The sequence below is a fragment of the Pangasianodon hypophthalmus genome, chromosome 9 (assembly GCF_027358585.1).
Source record: "Pangasianodon hypophthalmus isolate fPanHyp1 chromosome 9, fPanHyp1.pri, whole genome shotgun sequence".
Taxonomy (NCBI): domain Eukaryota; kingdom Metazoa; phylum Chordata; class Actinopteri; order Siluriformes; family Pangasiidae; genus Pangasianodon; species Pangasianodon hypophthalmus.
The window spans coordinates 26,965,048-26,974,742 of record NC_069718.1 but is presented as its reverse complement, the minus strand read 5'-3'; positions in this window follow the sequence as shown (position 1 = coordinate 26,974,742).

Here is a 9,695-nt window from a genome sequence, read left to right as displayed (position 1 = left end):
TGTAGGAGAATTGATTTATTCCATTTAGCTTGAGGTTTTCATGAGGCAAACACTTTTAGCCAAATTAACAAGTGAGGCAAACTACAAACCTCACATAGAACCAAAAAAGGAAGTGCCAACACATGCTGTAAGTTTCCACAACTTCCAATAAACAAGTGCAAATTATTTGTAGGAGGAAGAGAGAGCCATAACGGTTGAAATAATACTAGCACTCAGGACTGCTACACACTAGTCACAAGGAAGTCATTTATCCTACAAATAATATCATTGATATGACATAAAGGACCACTACTTGCAGTAGTGTTCCAGGTAATAAAAGTATGCACTCAGTATTGCACAATCTTTTCAGCAGAATGAGAAAAAATGGTTTTACCATCTGAGCTGATGGTGACATGGTGGATTCAATGCTGTCTATATTAGTATAGTAGATTGTTTCAAAGTAGGGAAGCCACTGAAGGTTTTCAGAGCTCTCATGCAGCACCTGTATCTAGTAGAGATTTTCCACCCATAAAGAAGAGTGCAAATGCTTGGTGGACCAGACCGCTTGTATGCAGAGCTGTCTGATTAAATGATTATTCTGAGTCTAAAGTCGTCCACATAGGCTGAGAGTTGACTTGCCTTCCCACTCCTCTGCTAAAGAGAGAGGGAATGCTATGTCAGTGACTGCATTGCATCCTGCCTAAGAGTAAACTGACAGTTGAACCACAATATCCATCTTTGGCATCACCAGCATCCAGAAGTGGATCTGATTTACCCTCTAACAGCCACCCTGTAATTGGTGGTGACCAAGATTGGACTAGATCCTGACATTCAGCTCACACTGCCAATAAGTGCACAATATAATCAGCATGAAGGTAGATTCAATGAGAATGCTAGCCACCGTGTTGTCCCAATGCACAACAGACATTATTACACTCGAAAGCAAATGTGCAGTTCCAGTTCCTGCTATAGATTCTTGGATTGTTAACCACAGCTGCAACAGTAATCCACAGTTATTGGACTTTCAAAGATGGCTCATCTGCTGGAGGTTCAACCCCGAAGTGAATACAAAACACATCAATCAGCTGGAACTGCTTGACCTTAGTGCAGCTTTTGACACCACTGATCATATTATTCTCCTTGAGAGACTAGAAAATGTTGTTGGAGTTAAGGGAACGACCCTCTCCTGGCTCAGGATTTATTTGTCTGATCGTTATCAGTTTGTACAAGTAAATGGTGATTTCTCAATGCATACTAATGTAAAGTTGTAAAGTTTGGCGTTCCACAAGGTTCTGTTTTAGGTGTTAATACCACTTTTTTTCTGTATATCTGCTACCTTTGGGTAAAATTATTTCCAAACATGGTATTAGCTTCCACTGTTACGCTGATGGCACACATCAGCAAAGCCAGATGATAGACACCAGCTTAATAAAGTTGAGGAATGGGTAAAGGACACTGGATGCTCAATATCTTCCTTCTACTTCTGGCCAGACAGAAATACTTGTACTAGGACCACATGCAGCTAGAAGTAAGCTTTCTGATTACATCATAACTCTGGATGGCCTTTCTGTTTCATCATGTGCAGCAATAAATGACCTTGGTGTGATTATCGATTCCAGTCTCTCATTTGAAGCTCATGTAGAATATATTACTAGGATAGCCTTCTTCCGTCTCAGGAATATGGCTAAGGTAAAAAATATTTTTAAAAAAACTAGTTCATGCTTTTGTTACCTCTAGGTTGGATTATTGTAATGGCTTGCTGTCTGGATGTTCCGGTAGGAGCATAAACAAACTCCAGTTAGTCCAGAATGCAGCAGCCAAAGTCTTTACTAGAACCAGAAGATATGACCACATCACCCCTATCTTATCCACACTGCATTGGCTCCTAGCAAAATATCGCACTGAAAATAAAAATACTACTATTGTCCTATAAAGCACTGAATGGTCTCATGCCACAGTGCCTGAGTGAGCTTATGGTCTTTTATGATCTGCCACATTCAAAAGGTGAAAAGGATCAAAAGCTGCAGGCTCTTTTTTGGTACCTTGAATGCTGTAGGCTATAGCAGGGGGCAGAACTTTCTCTTGCAAAGCCTCACAGTTATGGAATAGCCTTCCAAATAGTGTTCAGGACTCAGACACAGTCTCAATCTTTAAGTCTAGACTGGAAACATATTCACAGGCATAGATTGTTTTGGTAAACTGGGATGTATGGATGCTGTCACTCAAACTGTGGATGTTCTTCCTTGGATAACTTTAGGACTGCAGTTGCTAAGAGTTTGCACTCAACCCATCATTGAACAGATAATAACTTCAGTTTGATACAATAGATTTAAGGTAAAAACTAATTCAGAAATGACTCTGATGCTCATACTAAAGTTCCTGTTAAGACAATTAGCGTACAATTAGTACTATACTGTGAAGTGCCGTCCTATCAGTTTTGCAGCATTTGACTGAATCTATACACTTCAGAATTCATCCTGCTACTTCTATCTGGCCTTTCTGTTCTTGAGTGTTACCAGCGGTTTGCATCATGTGGTAAACCGTCAGTATTTACATTCATGAAGGCGTCTCTTGATTGTAGACTTTGACAATGATACGCCTATCTTCTCCAGAGTGTTCTTGATTTGGCTAGATATTGTAAAGGGTTTTTCTTCACCAAGGAAAGAATTCTGTGATCATCAACTTTAGTTGTCTTCCATGGTCTTCCAGGCCTTTTGGTGTTGCTGAGCTCGCCAGTGCATTCCTTCTTTTTAAGAATGTACCAAATTGTTGATTTGGCCACTCCTAGTTTCTGTTCCCATGAACAGCTACCAAATGAAAATTCAACACTTGGAATCAACTCTAGACCTTTTATCTCCTTAATTTATCATGATATAAGGAGGAAACAGGCCACAGCTGGCCATGAAACTGCTTATCAGTCAACTGTCCAATTACTTTTGAGCCTGTGAAAATGGAGGTAAAAAAAATGGCTGTAATTCCTAAACAGTTAATGCAATATTTTTGTTAAACCCCTTGAATTAAAGCTGAAAGTCTACGCTTCAGTCACATCTTGATTGCTTCATTCTAAATCCATTGTGGAGGCGTACAGAGACAAAACTACAAAAATTGTGTCACTGTCCAAATACTTATGGACTTGACTGTGTATATTTTATATATATATATTGCCATTCAAATAAATCAATTACCAGGGCAGCATGAAATCTGATGTTGCTCTTTGCCTGCACACATGCTACTCAAGGGGGCCAACACACAGTTTGCTTCTCTCTGGTGGAGCAGGACAGTCTGTTAGATCAGGATGCATTGGCCCTTGACTGGCCTCACTGCCTGCTGTATGTGTTTTCACCTCTACCACTGAGGGTCGGATAGCTAAATTCAGTATCTGCAAAATATACAGTGGATATAAAATGTCTACACACTTCTGCTAAAATTGCAAAAAAAAAAATTGTTAAAAAAAAAAAATTAAATCAATCCTCTTCCTTGCATCAAAACTCTTCCTTGCAAAAATGCTCCAGATCTATCAAATTGTGAGGGGATCTTCTGTGCAAAGCCCTCTTCAAGTCTTTCCACAGGTTTTTGATAGAATTTAGATCAGGCCTCAGACTGGGCCATTTCAAAATATTACTCTTCATCTTCTGAAGTAATTCCTTACCTCAACTGGATTTGTGCTTTTGGAGAAAATTTTCTTTATCTTCAGATGTATCACAGAGGCCTGCAGGTTTTGTGCCAAAATAGATTGTTATTTGGAGCTATCCATGATTCCCACTATCTTGAATAGAGTCTCAGTCCCAGCTGAAGAGAAGCAGCCCCATAGCATGAGGCTGCCACCACCATGCTTCACCATGGGTACAGTGTTCTTTGGGTGATAAGCTGTCTTGTTTTTGCGCCAAATATATCTTTTAGAATTATGCCAAAAAAGTTATACCATGGCCACATCAGACCATAACACCTTTTGCCACATTGTTTGGGGTGATTACGTGGTCTCGGATGTTTTTTTTATTCACGAGAAAGTGCTTCCGTCTAGCCATCTGCCACATAGGCCACATATGAAGAATACAAGAAATCGTTGTCACATGCAGGGAGAGACCAGTACTTGCCAGATATACATGTAGTTTCTTTAATGTTGATATAGGTCTCTTGGTAGCCTCCCTGGTATGTTTTCTTCTTGTCCTTTTGTCTATTTTGGAGGTGCATCCTGTTGCTTGTGAGATCATGTGTAAAATCATATTATATAATACTATCATACACTCTTCTGTACCCCTCTCGTGATCAATGCTTTGTAAGCTCTTTGTGGACCATAAGCTTCAGCAGTTGGATGAAACCAAGAAGATCATCATACAGAAACAGCTGATCTTTATTTCTGGTTAATCAGAATCACTTTATTGATGACAGGTTAATGATAATTACTTTTTTAACAGGAGTTTGCGTGTGATTGGTTAATTATGAGCACAGTCACATGTTCCATTACAAAAGGGCATGCATACTTATGCAACCAGGTTATTGTATATTTTACCTCTTTTCTAGTCATTTGAATTTTGTTCTGAGATTTTGTTCTGAGATGATTTATCTTGGTATAATTTCTTACATCACGAAACCCTGCAATTTTAACAGGGTGTGCAGAATTTATATCCATTGTATATATTTTTTTTAACTTTTAAAAGTAAAAATTATATTTTCAATATTTATTTTACTTTATTTTATCTTTATTTAATTCTTACTTTGTTACTTATGTGTATTTTGTGCCCTATCTTTTATGTATGCTGCTGGAACACTCTAATTTTTTTGGGATCAATAAAGTGTTATATTCAGTACATGCACACATACATACTTGTACACACAAGCTATAGTATGGGGCGTTTTGTGACTGAGAAAGACTGAGACCGACATACCAAATAATATAACGTTATGCTGTTGCAGTTATTGTTCCAAACAGTTTCCTAGTTTATCACATTACGAATTGCAGTGCCTGTCCCAGAGAATTTTTTCTAATATGGCAAACAGTTCCACTGGCAGCTGTACAAGCCCACACCCTGTTGTGAAGGGGTTTCTCTTCCCCAGGGAAAGTATTTTGGTGTTCCTGGGCTCACTAGTACATTCTTTCTTTTTAAGAATGTACCAAATAGTTGATCTGGCCACACCTAATGTTTTTGCTATCTCTCTGATGGGTTTGTTTTGATTTTTCAGCGTATGATATCTTGCTTCACTGGCAGCGACAGCTCTTTGGTATTGAAAGTTAATGGCAACAGATTCCAAATGCAAATACCACACTTGAAATCAACCTAAACCTTTTATCTGCTTACCTGTAAGTAAAATAATGAGAGAAGAACACACACCTAGCCGTGAAACAGCTGAGCAGCCAATTGTCCAATTATCTTTGGTCCCTTAAAAAGCGGGGACCACATACAAAAAGTGCTGTAATTCCTACACCACATTTGGATGTAAAGAAATTGCTAAAGTAGTCATGGCAACAGTAGTGGTCTACGATTAAATAAGGCATTTATTCAATTCTTGCTCTTAGGACTGGGGCAGACTGAGCCATCTGAATGAAAACAACCTCAAAGAGTGTTGTTGACCAGGAGAGTATTACATAAAGCAAGAAGACTCAATAAACCAGGCTAATTTTTTGCCAATTTTGGTTCCACAAAGGAAGCTAATCTTAACTCTGTGTGTGTGTGTGTGTGAGTGTGTGTGTGCATGCCAAGACCTTTACCACAGAGTCACATGTTGACCGTATTTGTTATTTTGTTATAAAATACCATCATCAAGGGCCATCTGTCCCGGGAACCTTCTCCCCGAGTTCCCGTCTTTTGGCCTAGGGTCTGAGTGGCATGGAACTTAACGGTTGTCTGGTGCTCATAAAACCAAAGTAATATACTTAACTAGCATTCTATTTTAATCCTCCTAACCACCAGGGGTGGTGTTTAAATGCCTGTATACCATGATGGTCACAAGGAACCAACTCTCCCTAGGACCAACTGGAAGGGTACTCAGATAAGACTGCCACCCTCACACCACTGGGAGGGGTGATATTGACCCTCAGAAGTACACAGTGACACCCAGGTAGCTGCAGCACACACCTCCTGGGACGGCGCACCTTTCGGTAGTGCCCATGAGGATGAAACACTCCTGGTAGAACATTACATTATGGTAGGACTTTTAGCCCATTTGTAGGCTGTGGTGATGACATACCCAGTGGACCAAACTCTGTCTAGACAGGGGACCACCCAGTGTCCCATTATAGATTAATAACTGATTCAATGAACAAAAAGCCAACATGTGGGAGGGCATGAACTGGACATGACACAGATACATACCCTGGAACCCTGGGTACAGCCACAAAGTCATTCGGCCAAAAGGCTATCTATAATGCTGACTATTCCAAACCAGCATCCTGTGTGGCTCTGTATAGCGAGGTCTTAAGAGACTATGACACAAGGGGGAGTTCCCATGCCTGATTCCTGCAGAGCGTGGCAGATGGAGGGCGTCTCCTTTCAGAAATGCTGCGATGAGCCTAAGAGCTCCCAGTGTACAAAGCCCTTGTGCTAGTGTACTAGTATTCAGGATCAGTTCCTGAACTGCTATGAGTCATTTCCTGAACTGCTATCAGTCCATCAGTCTGCCTACTGTACCAAGGAGCCAAACCCATGGCACAGATATCCTGGTATCACACCTCCTCATTCATCAGTGACAATGAGTCCACCCAAAGAGGCATTCCCAAGGCATCCCAGCCATTAGCGAGAGCAGCAGTGGGACCCAGGATCTCGCTGGCTTTTTTGGGGACCTCAAGTAAATGTTATGGTTTGATTGCTGAATGCTGTGTAGCATATATCTAAACTAGATTGCACTGCACTGTTTACTTCCAGGGTTTGCTACACTTTTGGTGATTCACTGACTATGAGAAAAAAAGATGATGCAAGACCGCATTACTAATTTTGATCAAATAGAAAACTAAGACAGAGAGTGAGACTCCATGACCTAAAAGGAAGGTAATTTATGTGTCTACATTTCTTCAGGCACACAACGCTCTTGTGTTAACTGCTCTTGAGTTTAAAATAACACAAAATGTTGTAAAATCAATTATTTTTTGTTATAGTATTTGCAGGTATATATATAGTAGTTTTTTTAGTGAGGAGAGGACGCAACCCCTCAGTGCTACCCTCTACAAGGCAGCATCTGTCCCTACCTCCTATTACCTTATTCAGCAGCTGAACGTCAAGGTTCAAGTACATATCAGTGAGTAAAATGAGTTTGCATCATGCCCTCTGCAACTTTCTGATATGTTTTCAGGCATTACTGAAGAGAAGAGTATATACATGAATCGGATATACTATACAATAAGGGTACAAGAATTGGCATTACCTTATGTAGATATTTAACCACGTACATATTAAATGTATAGTCAGCTAGTCACTTGTAAAATAATTTGTCTAATAGTTTTGCCTTTAATCAACATGCATAAGCAATTATTTGTCCCTTCATCTGACCAGATGTTTATATTTTTATAGGGTTAGAGGTGAATGACATAGATAAAGTTCAAAAGCAGGAAGCAGGGAGATGAAGAGATGCCGTGTTCAAGTGCAGCCAGTTCACAGCTACCACACAATGCCAATTTAAGCAGAGAGGAAATGCTCTTCTAAATTTTTTTAATGAGGCAGCAGCTTGAAGCCAATGGTGGTGAGCCACCTAGAAGCTTAATAGCAGAATCGAACAGCAGAGTGAGCAAAGGGAGGATTCGGAGCCTCGGTCTGCTTTCCAGGCGGCAGATATTCAACCAGCCTTCCAGGCATATCCGTCTCTCACACTGTCAGAAGAGGAAAGTTCTGCATGGCTCCAACTCAACACAGACATGATGAGAGTTTCCCAGCAGTTCTTTGAGGACACGAAGAAACATTTCCTAGAGAAGAATCAGGTTTTGATTACTGGAGTTAAATAGTGTAGTTGTTTACTGTACCAATTAATTGTTTCTCTTTTTCATTGTTTTGTTCTGTGACTGTATTTTGTTTTACTAAAAAAATAGGCAACATGTTTATATGCTCAGAGAATAAGCTGTTTATTATTATTATTATTATTATTATTATTACTATTAATGTTTTAGCACGTAAAATATATATTTACACACTGAGCTGTCCAGGTGAGAGAGCTGCACAGGGCAAAGATGAAGCAAAGGCTAATGTTGTATTCGATACTCAGAATGTTCCAAGACGATTTTTTTTAAGTTCTCATCTAAACACATTCCAGTGCTTCTGCTTGGAAAAATGTTGATGGCCAGAGCAAAGTCATATTTATATGGTTATATACTCTGCTCTCTCACTTTCCTCCTTCATCACCAGGCCCAATTACTTTAGGAAAAGAGTGTCCGCTGAAGCCAACGGTGTGTGGCATTAATGGTATCATAGGTACAAATGACTGCCATGTGAAGAGCCAAAGACCAATCATCAGAGGGTGACTACCTAAACTGGAAAAATACAATATAACAGACAGATAATCTGTCACAGCATGAGAATATTAATAAGTGCTTATGTCAAACAAATGAGACACCAAAACTGACACAAGGTGACTTTTACTGGTTCCACACACAAAGAGTGAGTCTCTGAATACACTGACCCTTTAAAACCCTGCTGAGAAATACATTTCGGGGAAACAAGACTCGGTAGTCAGCTGACTTTTATTCATTCACATACAATGAGACGCAGTAAGTCACATTCGTTGTACACCATAAAATGTGTTATTATTTCAAATGTGACTTAATTTGGGGAGAGATGATTTCTGATATGTTGGGACACTTTTGAATTTCCAACTTGTCTAAGATTTCTAAGAAAATCCCCAACACATGACACATTTCTGAAATCCCACAGTGTTGACTATCTACATCTGAAGGAAAAAAATATTTAAATCATATTCTAAAAAAGCATGGCTTTTGTCAAGAATGACTTAAAATTATTTAAGTATAACATATTTATTCATGATATCAATAAATCACAGTTCAATACCAAATTCATCAATACTGTATATTCCAATATTGTATGAACACATAATTACAAAGTAAAACTAACTAGATAATAAGGAAATGTTATAAGTAATGTTCTATATAATTCATTTCTTAAAGCAATAACACCAGTAACGGGGTGTAGAAAATCTTCAACATTTTCCCATTTCATAAACAATGTTTTCAAAAATTCAGAACAAATTAAGTAAAAATCACAATCAAACCCCACCACTGCACGGTAAGTAAAGTTCTATGATTTATTACATCCAGTAGCAGCATAACAGGATAAAACCCATCAACATTCATCTGTGAAATGATATGAACACAGTACTCACAGTAAGAATCTCTGCATACTCAGCAGTAGGCCTGAGTGACATGCTTATACTCCGGCCTCATTCCCCTGCTTCTTACACTGCTTCATAAAAACACCATTTACAGCACAGAGGATCCATCAGCGCATCATTTCACTGTAGCTGTGGGGTGTTTCATGCATCCATTCATGCCTCCATTATATCCCTTCACTTTTCCTCTCTCCACTTACTGTATTTTAAGAACCGTGCTGTCCCAGATGACCAATATAATTCATTTATAAACCTCTGTATTCATGATTTGAACTAAATGTATTCTTATTTTGTTACAGAAAGACATCTTATGTGTATATACACCATAAACATGTGGAATACAATATTCAGGACAGTTTATGAAGATAACAACAACAACTAGAAAAGCATGT